General features: G+C 39.5%; 2 long non-coding RNA genes across 6 annotated transcripts in view; one reads left to right on the forward strand and one right to left on the reverse strand.

The window, feature by feature from the left end:
- Window positions 1–1,801: 1,801 nt before the first annotated feature.
- On the forward strand, window positions 1,802–13,063 carry LOC139800062 (uncharacterized). 2 transcript variants are annotated; one of them, XR_011727568.1, is made up of 3 exons: window positions 1,802–1,937; window positions 9,251–9,399; window positions 12,739–13,063. It is a non-coding gene; the product is annotated as an uncharacterized lncRNA (long non-coding RNA). The 2 variants fall into 2 exon arrangements; XR_011727567.1 differs by lacking the exon at window positions 1,802–1,937 and adding an exon at window positions 7,987–9,017.
- Window positions 7,480–14,976, reverse strand: part of LOC139800061 (uncharacterized) — a 33,436-nt gene continuing 25,939 nt past the window's right edge. For 3 of the 4 annotated variants that reach the window (XR_011727564.1, XR_011727563.1, XR_011727562.1), the window contains 2 exons: window positions 9,780–10,002; window positions 7,860–7,988 (listed from right to left, as the gene is read on the reverse strand). This is a non-coding gene — a long non-coding RNA (uncharacterized lncRNA). Of the gene's footprint in view, window positions 7,989–9,779; window positions 10,003–14,976 lie in introns of all 4 variants that reach the window. The other variant, XR_011727565.1, reaches the window with a different exon arrangement.

The raw sequence follows: 14,976 nt of genomic DNA on the forward strand, positions 1-14,976 counted from the left end.
AAGGAAGGAGAGGAAGGAAGGAAAGAAAGGAAGGAAGGAAGGGTAGGAAGGAAAGGAAGGAAAAGAAGGGTAGGAAGGAAAGGAAGGAAAAAAAGGAAGGAAAGGAAGGAAGGAAAGGAAGGAAAGAAAGGAAGGAAAAGAAAGAAAGAAAGGAAAAGAAGGAAAGAAAGGAAGGAAAAGAAGGAAAAGAAGGAAAGGAAGGAAGGAAAAGAAGGAAAAGGGAAGGAAGGAAAAGAAGGAAAAGGGAAGGAAGGAAAAGAAGGAAAAGGGAAGGAAGGAAAAGAAGGAAAAGGGAAGGAAGGAAGGAAGGAAGGAAGGAAGGAAGGAAGGAAGGAAGGAAGGAAGGAAGGAAGGAAGGAAGGAAGGAAGGAAGGAAGGAAGGAAGGAAGGAAGGAAGGAAGGAAGGAAGGAAGGAAGGAAGGAAGGAAGGAAGGATAAATATAATATGCAGTTGTCAGGTTTTTAATACAAATAGATGGGATCACACACACCTGCCCAAGGACACTCACACCTCCTACAAGATATTGTAGAGGATCACAGCTGTGAGGAAGTTGTAACTTCCTCTGCACAGTCTTGTAGGAAGCACAGATTCTTGGAGAGCCAATGGATAGAAACCTTGATGTTGGTAATGATGCCAGGTAATGGCTGTAAAACACAGAGAATATTGTTTCACATAAGAAAATAGAAACTGCTTTTGATGTTCTGGTAAAAAAAATAAAAAATCACATCATCTCCTTGGTGGTGTTAAATGTTCTTTTTTCTTAAAGGCAGGACCCAGCTACCTGCTGATTTTGCTGCTACTGATGATGATGATGCAGGGAAGATGAGTTGTGTGGGTCTGTCTTCTCTTTCTTAGTCCCTGCTTCTCTCTGTCCTGAGAAGAATTACCTCCTTTTCTCCTCCTTATGTCTGAGAAGAGCAGCAGAATGAGGAAAGGTGTCTGGGGGAGGAGGAAGCTCTGCAGAGGACTGAGGGTGCTGGGTTATTATTAGCAAAAGACCTGCAGAGGGTGATCAGTGAGGTTATGAGCAGTCACTGCATGACAAATCAGCTGAAGGTTGAGAGCAATGAATCAAGATGTCTTTCCTGCCTCACAAGGATGTCACCAGCTCTCAGGCACACACGAGCAGCTTTTCCTGTTTTTTTCCCATCTTGCCAAAAGGCCAGGAACAGGTTGCCATTGGCACCAGGCTGTGTACAAATGGATAATCTGTCTGCTGAAAAATGTGCTGTATAAATAGATGAGATGATATCTGATGGCTTCCAGATCACACATGGCAGAAGAAATCACTGCCAGGGTGTGAGGGATTGTTTGTCAGATTCTTTGGGTGGAGTGAGCAGGGACTTAGCTGGGCTGGAGCAAAAAACTGGGAAAAGGCACAAACTGTGACAGGGAGAGGGAAGAGGGAGAAAAGGCATAAGGTGAGGCTGTAGTTTTCTTGTTTCTGATAGAATGGCTTTTAGAATAAGGATGAGCCACAATAAGGAGATGGGAGAAGTCCCTTTTGTCTTCTTCTTTCACAAAAGAAACCAAAAGACCTCATTTTGGTAAAAATTCTTTATCTTGTATTCTGAAATACTTAGCTCAGCTAGTGCGAAAGTTTTTTACAATCAAAATGATTTCATTTGGCTGGAGTTGGGAGTCAGTGGTGCACTTTATCTGAGGTTTAGGTGAATTTACATTTTATTTTGGATTTGTTTCTAAATTGTGCCAGGGCAGCAAGCCTCTAATTGCCTCACAGAACCAAAGAATTTGGTTCTAATAATCATTATCTTTTGCAGGTCAGTGAAAGAGCAAGAAAAAAAGAAAGGATGGACTTGAGCTCTTTGAACTGCTGTAAATATCAAGTCAAAACCAAGTCAAGAATGATCCTGAAGCATGAACTGGAGTAGGGGTAAACTTCCAAGAAGTTGGGAACACCAGAACTCACCCTTAGGTGAGTTATGCCCATGTTCTTAGCTGAGCACCTGGCCAATAATATTTCTTTATCAGTAAAAACCTGATTTTCTTGAAGTTAAGGGAGTTTTGCAGTTGTTTTTTATGGGGTTGGTATTCCAGCTTTTCACCTCAGTGTTCTTCACAGCTTGCATCATGTCTGCCAGCAACTTTCCTTTCTTAAGTTGGGGAGAAAAGAGACTCAGTGCTCGTGGAAGATAAATCCAGGCAGTAACAATTAGGGAAAATGGTTGATAAATGGGGTGGGAAGAATGAGAAGAAATTCGAGACGCAAAAAAAAAAAAAAAAAGGCAGAAACAAATGTTTAAATTTAGAGTTCTGTCCTCAAAAAGTCCCCTGCCTGTCAAATAGGTGGAAAATAAATTATGAAAATCTTGGCATTTGATATTTCCTAACGACAGCTCTGACATTCATGAGATGTATGCTGCTAAGTCATTGCCCTGGGCAGGTTTGTGCAGCACGTACAGCTTCCCAGGGAAGCAGGCAGTGTGCTGGAAGAGGTTTGGGAGGCTGCAGAACACAGGGAAAAGGAGCTCTGATTTCTGGGGCAGTCTGAAATCTTGGCCAGACCCACCCTGTGGCTCAGAGGGAACTTTTGGAAGGGTCTGAGAGCCACCTGTGTCACCCTGGTACCTCCAGACAAATTCGTGTTAAGTTGTTGGCTGTTTATCTCAGAAGGTTGATTAAAGGCAAGAGTTTCCAGATATAAATCCAGGTGTATTTACAGGCACTCTCAAGAATTGGATCTGCCTCTCCTGACATTGGTGACAAAAAGTCCCTGATTTACATGGGGCTGCATTTCAGCCACACGATGCTCCTGGTACTTTGCCATTTCCTCCCATGCTTTTTTTTTTTTTCAGAAAATGCATAAAATATTGCATTTCTCTCCTCAAAGTTTTCCTTTCTGTAGCTGCTATAAAACCAGTATGAAGACAAGCTGGCCCCTTCTGGATTCACCCCTAAATTCATAGTTTTAATTCCTTGTTTCCTGTATTTCTGTCTACACCAGCCTGTTATTTTTTTGTCTAGACTAAAAGATGGGTTTCTTTGGTTTGCACAGCATCTGGCACAATTGATTCTTTTCCCCAGAGAAGACCTTCTAGATGCTGCAATAGTTTCTGTTGGTTTTTTTTCTAAAAAAAAACAGCAAACCCAAACAAACCAAAAAAAACCTAGCCACCTTTTGCAGACAGAATGAATACCAGAGTGAAAAAAATTCCTTTAACAAGTTTAGCATTTATGAATATGTGTGTGATTTTTCAGAAAGACCTTTGAATTTGGAAATATCTAATGAGCTAAAGTAGTGTAATCCCTTACTCTAGGCACTCTTTTTCACTACTTGGTTTCTAGAAGAAAATAACAAAAAGGTCAGAAAAATTTCATATGTCCTAAGATGGTATTAGGTGGATCCTGTATTTATCTTTTGAGTTACAATATTTAAATGCCAAGCATCCTCAGGAAAAATAAATTATTCATTATAATTACAAAATGTAAGTTTAAAAAATACCTTTGTTGGTGACTTAGCAGCCTATTGAGTGAGAAGGTTTCTTCTTCAGTACAATAGCTGTGTACTTGGAGATAATGTTCTAATTAACCTAATTGCAGCTACTGTATTGAACTGCAGGTTGAGATCCAAAGTGTCATGGCAACTAACAGAAAAGCTCTGCAAGCCTCTGCTTTCTCAGAAGAGTCTCAAGAATAGATCTTTATTATAGGAAATAAGGAGGTAAATCTTCTTAACAAGATAAAGCTTGAACCAAGAAAGAAATTTTCCCCTTTGCACTTGATGGTGAAGCATGAAATTAAGCATTTCTGCTTTGTTTTAATTAACATAAACCATCATAATAATGCACCCCACAAGTGTTTGCTTTTCCCATCTAGGGGGAACCTCCTGTGCTCAGGAGATTTACTGTAAATCATTGAATATTAATTCTTTGGATTTTACTGATCAACGTTTTACACAGTCAGCCTAGGAGAGAAAACAATCATTTTCTTTCCCTTGCAGGAAAGATCTTATTTAATACTCTGATATTAACTAAGAGGAACTCCATGACATGCTGCTCTAGTTTTCTGATCTTCCTTCAACTCTAGGGACTTTGGGAAGTGGGAATTCCAGCAAATGGGAAGTGTGTATTTTCAGTATGTCTGCCTCAAATACCTGATAGTGTTCCTTCTCTCTGCTCACTGCCACTCATGTAAACTTTCATTTAGCAGTTGTAATGCTAATTAGAAAATTGCTGCTCAGTTTAATTCATAGGAATACATGATTCCATACAGGCTGAGTAATGATTGCAAAACTGCCATAAATTCAGGAGAGAGCTTTGCATGAATAAAGATCACAGTTCGAGGCTAATAAATTATATTAGTGTAAGATTTAATGGATTGGAGTCTACTTACACACTGGTGCTCTGGTAATATCATCAAACAGAGCCCTTTTTTTTACTCTATGTGCTAATTCCCATAAATCAGCAATATTGTCCAATATTTACAGCTTTTCCTCCACAACTGTTTGGGATTTATTTGTTTTTGGGTTTTTTTTTTTGGTCGAGGAGTAAAGTTCCCATCCATTGGACTTCATTTCAACTGACTGCTCCTGTCTGTGCTTTCTGGAGAGCTCAAAATGCTGTTCCATTGAGTGGTAATTTCACCATCTATGAACCAACCAATTTTGGAAGGAAATATTTATGAGTTTTATTTGGTTTTCACATGCTTGCCTGGGAAAATCCACAAATGTGGCTCCATCCACAAATGGTCCCCTTCTGCTCCTCACCATGGCCCTGGTGGACCATGATCACTGGGCTTTTCTCCTTCATCACTTTTCCAGGTATCTCCCTTCCTATCATTCTTCTTTTGACAGAGAAAAGCCTTCCTAAAAACATGTCCTTAATGCATGAGCTTGTGTTGAGTAGCTGGAAAGTACAGACCTGAAAAAGAAAAGCCAAAATTTAGGATGTTTTCTGCTCTTCCCTCAGCTTAGGCCCACATAGGAGTTTATTAGAAAAGGAAAATGATACTCTACAGAGAAACACAAGATGGGATAAACCACAAGTGACTGTTCCTTGAATTCTGGAAATACCAGGAATAGAAGGGAGTAATGCCTGCTGCCATGGAAGGTTTTGGTAAAATATTTCTGCAATGGTGTTGCAATAGGTATTCACAAACCATACATTTGCCAGGATTTTGGTGATGATGTTTCATACCCAGCCATCTGACCTGCAGAAACAAGCACTTGCATAAATGGGGTCGTGAAGCTCCCACAGAGAGGCAAATCTGCAGAGTTTTGTAGCCCCAGACATTTATGTTGGTAATTTAAAGCTGGTCAGGAGGTAAATCCAACTAAAATACAAATGCAGAAGTGATGACCAATGCAACAGGCTGTCTGCTCGACTGCACTTAATTTCCTCTCTGAGACTCTTGGCAGTCAAAGCAAATCCCACACTGAAAAGTCACTGCTGCTCTCCCAACTTGTGTCCCAGCTTTTATGAGGCCTGATATAAATCTTGACAAATCCTCCATGAATGAAATGTATTGCAGTCTCCAAAGTTCTCTTATTTTGCTTTAAATTAAGCCAGTACACATTTCCAAACTTTTATTTTCTCTCTTTTATACCTAGGCCTAAACGTTTTCTCTAAAGAGTTTTAAGTACTTAAAAGAATATCTAATTTTATATTTCCTAAACCCTTTTCTGTAAGGAGAAGAACATCTGCAGAGCTTAAGGACTCAATTTAAAAGCAATCAAATACTCATTTTTCCATGAATATTTAGACCAGTGACTTGCCAGAAGTCAAACGTGAGTCTGACAATTTCCAGGCTTCTTTGCCTTCAGTTGAGGACCATCATTTCCTCCTTTCTTTGCTCCTAGAGAGGATTTTTTTTTTCATCCTCTGCCTGCCCAGTATAATCTAGAAACCTATCTGCTGCCTCTGCTTCTAGGGCAGAGACAAAAACCAGAGGCTGAAGAGCAGCAGGATAACTGATCCCACCACTGAACTTCTTCTTTTCCAGCACTCTGCAGCCCCCAGAAGCAAACATGAACTCATGGACAGGGCTTCCCAAACCCAGCATTTTATATCTAGCAAAAGGCTGCAGAGTTTTCAAACTGAGCTGTCATGTTGCAAAGCTGATTTTGCAACTCATTAAATACAATGTCCTGAAGCTATATTCACACTTTACAACTGGAGACTTCCCTTCTTTTTAGCCTACGACAAGGTTTGTCAACAAATCACACAGTGTAACTGGCTGAAATTTGAATTTTATTTATTTATTAATGCAATGAAAACTTTTTTTTTTTTTGTTCTTTTTTGGTTTTGTTTGGTGTTTTTTTTTTTTTAATTCCCACCTTCTTTGCCAACAGGGTTACTTAGATCCTCAGTTTCTGTGGTGTTCCTACATGAGTTGAAGCATTGCCTTGTCTCCAGCTGCTGGGAGCTCTTTTCCTCCTTACAAATGTCAAGGGCTGTTTTGCTAATTCTTCTCCTGCATGTCACCCTTCCTCATTTATTCTCCCCATGACAGTGACATCTTTTCCCCAGACACTTATCCCCGAGCTGTCACCTTATTTATTTCTTCCTCTGTCTTGCCTTGAGGAACACAGGAAGCATGAGGACAATGCAAAGGGTTTCTCACATTTGTTTAGATTGGTTTAACCTGCTTGGAATAATCATCTAGGTCTGGCTAAAGCAGGTTGATGTGTCTCTATTTTTAATTTTTTTAAAATAACTACTTTTCTTAAACATACCTGTAGCATTGTGGTGATTGAATATAATTCTTCTGTGACTCCAGGCTCCTTTTTGACTTCTGAGTCTGTCCTATAAACTTTTTTCCCAGTTCCACCACCATGTCTGTCCCACTGATCTCCCATAAATGTGCCTGATGCTTAGAGAATTCAAGGACATCCAGAAACTGACTTTGTATGATTAAAAGGGTTGACTTGGTTTCCCAGCTGGGTCATAATTACTGTAATTTGAAGGCAATCATTCCAGGAAGGTTCAGCAATGAAAGATTTCCTTCTTTAGGGCTATGAAATGTTTTGTTCTGGTCCATTCAAAGAGAGACTTTTTCTTCAAGAAGTCTGACATTTTTCATGTAGAAAAAAAGAAAAAAACCCTACCACAAAACTCTGCACACATACATAGAACCAAAACACACTGCTTTTTTTAGTTTAAAAAAAAAAAAAAAAAATCAATTTTTCTTTTATTGTTGTGTTGAAAACAGTCAGCTACCTCTGGTTAGCAGGAGAATTCAAAGAGATTTTGGATTCTGCATCTATTTTGCTTATTTGCCCATTTAACAGTGTTTATTGACATCTAGTTGAAAAGCAAGAAAAAAAATAGCAATCTGGATGGTCTAGAACTCCTTCAGGAGAGCAGTCGAGGACGTGATTATAACTGTTTAAAAAGTATCTTTTCCCTATAGGACTTTCCCCAAAATATCATTTTTGGGGGCAACTTCAAGAGTCTACTGCAGTTTTCCAGCAATGGATGAGTTTGAAGGTGGAGGATTGGGCTGTTTTCTGGGCAATTCTAACGTCACCTTTGCAGAAACAAATCCCACGTTTTGAGGTAAGGAGAGAGATTTTTAGGGCCTTTTAAACAACTGGGGAAGAAGGTGAGAACCAGCAGCAATCATTGGGATATGAAGTGCTGAAATACACAATTAGAAGAGGTGTCTAAAAACTTAATTGAACACTGACATGCTGTCACCAGCAGCTTAAATGCAATCCCATAATGACATTTGCCATAAACCATGTCAAAATGAAAAATAGGTGTAAGCTGACGTGTGGGGTGTCTGAGGTTTCTGAGCTGCTGATGGATATTCCTACAGCAGCAAAACAACTGCCAGGAACATAAACTTCAGCTGTGATTACCCTGTAATTAAATGGAAGCAATAAAGGATCAAGGTAACAAAACGTGGAACAGGACTGATGAAAGATGAACAAATCTTCACTCAGAAATTCTGCTGGAAGAGCCCGAGCTTTGGGCACAACAACAAGAGCTGCCTGGTTGTCTCTGGTGTAAAATTTGTGTCCCTCCTGGAAAACAAAGAAGTCAATTCCTATTTTCCCCCACTTTTCCCCCCTTGCTGTGTCACATCATGGTTTGTAGCTCCTTGGTAATTGGGAAGGGCTTTGGCAGTGCTTTTCCTGACAGAGCACAACATTCTCACAATCCTCACTTTCCTGGACTCTCTCTGATTGCCTCTGGGAATAAATATGTGCTTCCCCCCTGGCTGTGAGAATCCAGCCTCATTTTCAGTGTAATAGACATCACGTTATATTAGGAGAGCACTCTGGTTTATTTTAGTGCAGCCAACACAGTCAAGTGCTGAGTTCTCAGATCAGGGGCCCAGGACAAGTATTTCTTCTCTTCCAAGTGTTTTCTTTGTCTTGCATGAGTTTTGTTTCAAACTAATCTGACTAGAGGTAGAAAAAAAATGTAATGATAAAACCCCAAAATACAATCCATCTTCAAATACTTCAAGGCTTGAATCTGAGCTGCTGTTTCCTACTTTTTATTAATAAATAGCAAATGGAATTTGTCAAATAACTTCAAGTAATATTCTTAGAGGGGGAAAAAAAATAGTGTTCCTTTCATCACGTTTTCTATTATTTACCAGCTCGTAGAGTTAATTTTAATAAGCTGAAAGCAAGTAATACTAACAGTAAATAATTCACCCTACATTCTGTATTGAATGCAGCAGACCTTTACTAATCCACATTTTGCTAATCCTCACACTTTATAACTCACACAAAAGAGTTTCTCCCTTCACCTCCTGTCTCTTTGCAAAGATTTAATATCATAATGTTTCAGTGACTTCCCAGACTGTTGGAATCTCATTATTTATACAGCATAAATAATTAAAATAGGCCCTCTTTTTAAAATTAAATGAGCCATGCATTTCTGAACTAGTTACCTTGGTTATAAATCATGCCAAAAGCTGATCACCTCTTATATGCAATTAAAGCTTTCACTGACCTCTTGCACTGAGCCTTCAAAATTAGGAAAGTCACCCAGGCAAGGACAGACTCTATGGGATGCAATATGGGCACCTTATCTGTGTGGTGAGCAGAATTTTTTTTCCCCTTACCCCATTTTTTTGGAATCCAAACATCACTGACTTTTGGGCTGTGTGTCCAGGTGTTCCTGGTGCTCACCAGGTTTTCCATAGTCACACAAACCCTGAGACTGTGGTCACCTCCTTCCTCCCAGTGCCTGCTCCTTGTGGGAACCTCAGCTTTATTGGGAAGCCAAGACTTTTGCCCTTGCTTATGCTTCCCCCTTGTTTTTCCACCAGGGAAGAGAGGATGTAACCCAGGCTGAAGTGGAGGTCATCCTAAGTAGCTGTGTGGTGCTTGCCTGGCCCAGGAGGCACAAAACTCATTTCCAGGGCTGGCTGCTATGAAGGCATCTTGGGAAGAGGAGTCATCCCTGCTGATGTCTCAGGTAATTTGCTAAAAATAACAATTTCAACTTATCATAGACTCATAGAACAGTTTCTGTTGGAAGAGACCATTCCAGGTCATCTGGTCCGACCACCCTTGCACTAAGCAGGGACATCTTCAAGGACATCAGGGTGCTCAGAGCTCCATCCAACCTGACCTTGAATGTTTCACAGGGTCAGGGAAAGGTATCAGGATCATTAATTCCATGCCTGGTTTTAGAAGATCAAAAAGATGTGGATACAACACCAGAAAGCCCTTTGGCCCCAAGGGCAGTGTGTCTGGGGGAGAAGGAGAAGGGAGTTTTGCTATTCAGGGCAAGTCCCACCGTGTGGATTTGTGGCTTGTTTTAAACCTCAGAGAGTAAAATTTGTTCAGAGTTACCTGAATAAATCTCTGTTTAATACCTTGGTGATGACAGTCAGAATATCTCAGCTGTGAGCTTTCTGTGGGAGAACTCAGCATTTGGAAATCCTGATCAGCAAGGATTGGAGGGGCAGAACCAAACCCTCAGCAAGATTTGTGGGGAGCTGGTGGAGGTGATGCCAGCTACAGAAACAAACCAGGCTTCCTTCACCTCTCAGTCCAGCCACTTGGGTGTTTGGTGCTGAAAAAAAAATGTTTATAAAACAAAAATATCTGCCTTAAGTTGTTTTAATGTCTCAGAGCCAACAGACATCAGTAAAGCAGGCTGGGCAGTGGGTGTGAAAGTTGAAGCCATGAATATGCTGTGCTTGTGCAGAAAAAAACCTCCAAATGAATTCAGTTTGGGTTACGTGCATGTAATTACAACAGCCTGGTCTCTTTATGGATGTGTTAGCTGAAAACAAATGAGATTTGCTTGATGTTTCACATTGCACCATGGATAAAAGATCTGTAGCAAATAGCAAGCCTATTGCTTTGATCCTGGAATCAACACGAGGGTCTCAGTCCAATTCTTACACATAAGAAACCTTTTCTGATCAGAGCACTGGCTGAGGGAAGTGTACATACCTTTGTTTTTTTTAATTAAAAAGAAATAATTCATTTTTTTTCTTGTCTGCAGTAATTACTTTCTTGCATCACAATCAGCATTGTGCATTCTGCTGTTTAAAAAGCAACCATAAAAACAACCCCAGGAACCTCAGACTGAGAATAACAACACAGGGGCTGCTCCATATTGAACCCAGGGAAAAAAACCCAAACAGATGACACAGTGCAATTAATCACAGAAAACCTGATGGAGTTAAAGTTCAGCAGAAGGAAAACACTGATTGGGGTTTCATTAGCCATTTGGATGGAAACCTTTGTCTTTGAACACCTTAGAAAGAAGAAGAAAAAGGAGTTTGTAAAAAGTGTAGAAATTTAGGAAGGCAGAAGAGCATAGAAAAGATCCAAACACAAAAATCTTTATTTTATTTTATTTTTTTTTTAAACAGGATTAAGCTTGAGAGTGCTTCAGTTGTCCCTTACTGACATAGGGAAAAACTTATTTAGCATAGGAAAAAAACCTATTCTAAAGAGCAAAAAGGTCATGAGAAAAATATTGCTAGACTATATTACAGTTTTAGAAATAATATCTAAATTAAATGTATAAATTAATTAGAGAATTAATGTTTTCATTACCTTCAATTTAATTCAGCACTCTTACAAGATACCAAAATGTACCCAAGATAGAATAAGATAATTACTCTGGGAGATTGATGGAAACTTTCTCCATCAGAGAGTTAATTGTTTCAGTCACCTTTGCCTGCTGGATAGTAAAATTAATCCCAAAAAAAAGCTCAGCAAAATAGTTAGGTTTTGAATTCAGAGATCCCTAGTGAAAAGGAGAAAGGTTTTGTATAAATCTTTAAGTTCCAAGGAGACTGCTAGTCAGAGGGGTTGTAAACCTGACTCCTGTGGTGTGTCCTGAATAACTTACACCAAGATGGCAAGGTATCCTATTTTTTCTTCTCTTTTTCTTCCTCTGTTCCTAAGGAATTATCCTTCATATTACCTGAAGAAGCAAGAAGTATCAATAGAGTGAATCAATGCTATTTTTTCTTGGCTGGAGAAGTTATGTATGTGAAAATATGACATTTTAGAACAGTTATCATGTGCAGGACATTATAATCCAAATGAAAATTAGTTATCCAAAAGTTTGGTTCAAGACTGAGGGCACTGTATTTATACAAGAGCATCACTTGATGCTGAACAAAACAATGAATTTTTTTCAGGGAAGTCTGGAACTGGGATTGCAAATTCCTACTGAATTTAGCAAAACTCTTCAGTTCCCTCAGAGGGGATTTTGGGAAGCTCCTTTTGTATTTTTGTGCACTTTCCATTTCCTGAGAAGTGTTTCACTCTGTTATTCTCCACCTCAACATAGGCCAATGAAAAGGAAGCAAAAAGAAGGTGAGACTGTTGGGCTCTGATTATCTTTCCAAAGGAAAATCCTGATTTTTACAGCACAGTTGTTTTCCCTCTCATCCCAAGCTGTCCCACAAGCTAAGCAATAAGTTCCCATGAGGAAATATGTCCTGGGTTCTTGGGACTGACATTCATAGAGCACAGAATTGTGAAGAACACAGACAAGAAAATAAATGAGTATTTTATGAGCAGCACTTTAGGATGTTCAGTCCCCTTTGTCCTGCTTTTCCTCTGTGCAGGGTTTCAGCAGGTTCAGGCTCCAAAGGCAGAGGCCAGGTCAGCAGTGTGAATGGGTACAAATGTCAATTTTGCTGAAACAAAACCCCAACAAATGCCAAATGCAAAGGCAGCTTTAGGATTGAATGTGAACAGAGCAGAAACATTTGTTCAGGCTTCTCCAGGAAGACTTTATAGCAGCAGAGGATCAACTTATTCCATATGATTGAAGCTACTCAACTCATTTTTTTTTCAATTCTTTGGTCATTGAAAGCCTAGAAATATTTTCCATTTGCAGAGCCATGCCAGTGCCAGTGTTTATTCCTTCTGGTATTTTATTTTTTAAAAAAAAAACAAACTGCAAACCTCAAATTAAAAAAGTGAAGATGCATGATTAGTTACAAATCAAGAATATTTTGAAAGCAGGAAAGAAAACAAACCCTGGTGAGATTAACAGATGGGTTTACAAACTAAATTGCCATCATTAGTGTTATGAGGATTATAATTAGCTCTTAGAATGACAATACCTGATATTAATATCAGATAACACAGTGTTATTATAGGGCAAGGTTGGAAAGGTTGAAGGTTGAGGATAACTGGAGTCTGACACTGCTAAGACCTAAGTTTGACTTCCAAGGCTCTTGGGGTGGGGACATGTTCTGATTTTGTGAGTGGAATTGTGATTTTAAAAGGTTTTAAAGGAGAACTTGAGCTCACTGCTGTCTCTGTATCACAGGGCTGTGTTTTGTGGAGATCTGCTCACTGCCACAGCTCTTCTTTGGACATTGCCAAGGCTGAGGTTCTTTGGGCTTCATCTGGCTCCCCTCGACACCAGGAGAAGAGTGATGAGGGTCATTAGCTCATTTTGCTTTAATTAACTCAAATGAATGAGGATGAGCCATGGGGATCTGGTGTGATACACGTGATTTATCCTGTGTATGAGGACCAAGATAAAAAAAAAACAAAAAGAAAACCAAAGAAGAAAACCCAAAGAAGAAAACTCAAAGAAGAAAACCCAAAGAAAAAGAACCAAAGAAAAAATCTAAAGAAAAAACCCAAAGAAGGAAACCCAAAGAAAAAAACCAAGGAAAAAAAAAAAAAAAAACCCAAAGAAAAAAAACAAAGAAAAAAGCCAAGGAAAAAAAAAAAAAAAAAAAGAAAAAACTGAAGAAAAAAACCAAGGAAAAAACCAAATAAGAAAACCAAAGAAAAAAGCCAAGAAAAAAAAAAGAAAAAAATCAAAGAAAAAAACCAAAGAAGAAACCCAAAGAAGAAACCCAAAGAAAAAACCAAAGCCAAAACCAAAACCAAAAAAACAAAACAACAAAACCCAAACCAACAAACAACCCCCAGCTGCCTGCCACACCCACTGTAGTTGGCAGCCTTTGGGTGTGGCTTCACTAGGATGGGTCAGGTGACCTGAATGGACCAATCACAGTACCCTTCCCATAGCATAAAATGGCTCCCAAGGGAGCTCTCTGGTGGCTCCTGCAGTTGATGTTTGGATGGATTGGGATCCTGTTTGTTTTGGCTCCTGCTGCTCCTCTCCTCCCCAGAGAAGAACTTTTCATCCCCCAGAGGTCATCGTCTGCTTCCCAGGTAAGAGATTTTTTGGTTGTTTTAAGGTTTGTTTGGTTTGTTGGTTGTTTTAGGGTTTTTGTGGCAGTTCCTCTTATATATATAAATATATTTGTAATTCACTATTACTACTTCATTAAAACTATCACTGTTTTTTCTCCCAATCTTCAAGTCTCTCTGATTCCCTTTCCCCTGGGAGTGAGGGAATAGAATTGAGCATCTCTCAGCTTTTTACTGGCCAAAACCCTCCCAGTGCCATTTTCCCCATCCCTGTGCTGCAAAGATCCCCTAATGTCACATCTCTAAAGACAGTCAGGCCAGCAAAGAGCCCTAATTCCTCAGTGGATCTCCTGCTGTCAAAAAAAATAGGTACAGAGCAAAGCCTCAGGGAAAATTTGGGTGATTTGAAGCCTTTGAATGCAGCTGCCCCTGGGGAAGTTTGGGTACATTGTTTTTTCTTTGGTCTCAGAGTAAGAAATCTCTGCTCTCTAGAAACATGTGACATTTGGGTTTATTTCTGAGCCTAAACATGACTTTCTGGTGGAATTTGGGCTCTAAAAACTTAATGCATCCATTAAGAAGGTTTTTAGAATGGGGTGTGTATTGAAGAGTGGCAGAACTGTCCCTGAATAAACCTATGAGCAAATGAACTCAAAACGAACTTTTATTCTTGGAAAAGGCATTGAGCTCCTTAATTCCCAGTGAATGCAGTGCAGGGGATGGTGTTCAAATTATAAAAACCCTAAACAAGGTAATCCAGTGCTTTTCCACAGCTCTTCCTGGAGGTTTATAGAGATCTAAGGTCTGGTGCCCAACACGTGCACTATGCAAGTGTGAACTGAATCAGGGAATCACAAGGATCTGACAGGTTACATGAAGCAAAAACTAAGTCTGAGCAATAAACAGGGATGTAACTAACAGAAAACTCAAGTCAGTAGCAAGATGTGGTCATTGGTTGTTTGGTTTGTTTTTTTTTCTTTTAACTTTGAGTGGTTTTGCTTGGATTTGAGAGCTGGAAAATCGAATTGAAACAAATGTTCTGTTCCATCTACTGGCTGTTATACAGTCAGATATTGATTAAGGAAAATGTTAATTTCTGATGCACTGGATGTACAGTATGGGTACCAATTAAGTCCAAGAAGATATCACTGTGAGTGACTGCTGTTTTCCTGTCTTCCTAAAATGAATCTCCCAACAAACTGCTACACGGGGTAAGCAGAACTGGAGCTCAGAGATGTAATTTCTGATTCAGGGAGGCATTAAACATATGCTTAACTTTGGCCAAATGTGTAAAGCTATTAACTTGTAGAACCATAAAGAAGTGCTTAAAGTTAAATGGGTGCTTAGATTATTATTCACACAGGTTTTCTGCTTCAATCTGGCTCCCCTGCCAGCA

The sequence above is a fragment of the Heliangelus exortis genome, chromosome 9 (genome assembly GCF_036169615.1).
Source record: "Heliangelus exortis chromosome 9, bHelExo1.hap1, whole genome shotgun sequence".
NCBI lineage: Eukaryota > Metazoa > Chordata > Aves > Apodiformes > Trochilidae > Heliangelus > Heliangelus exortis.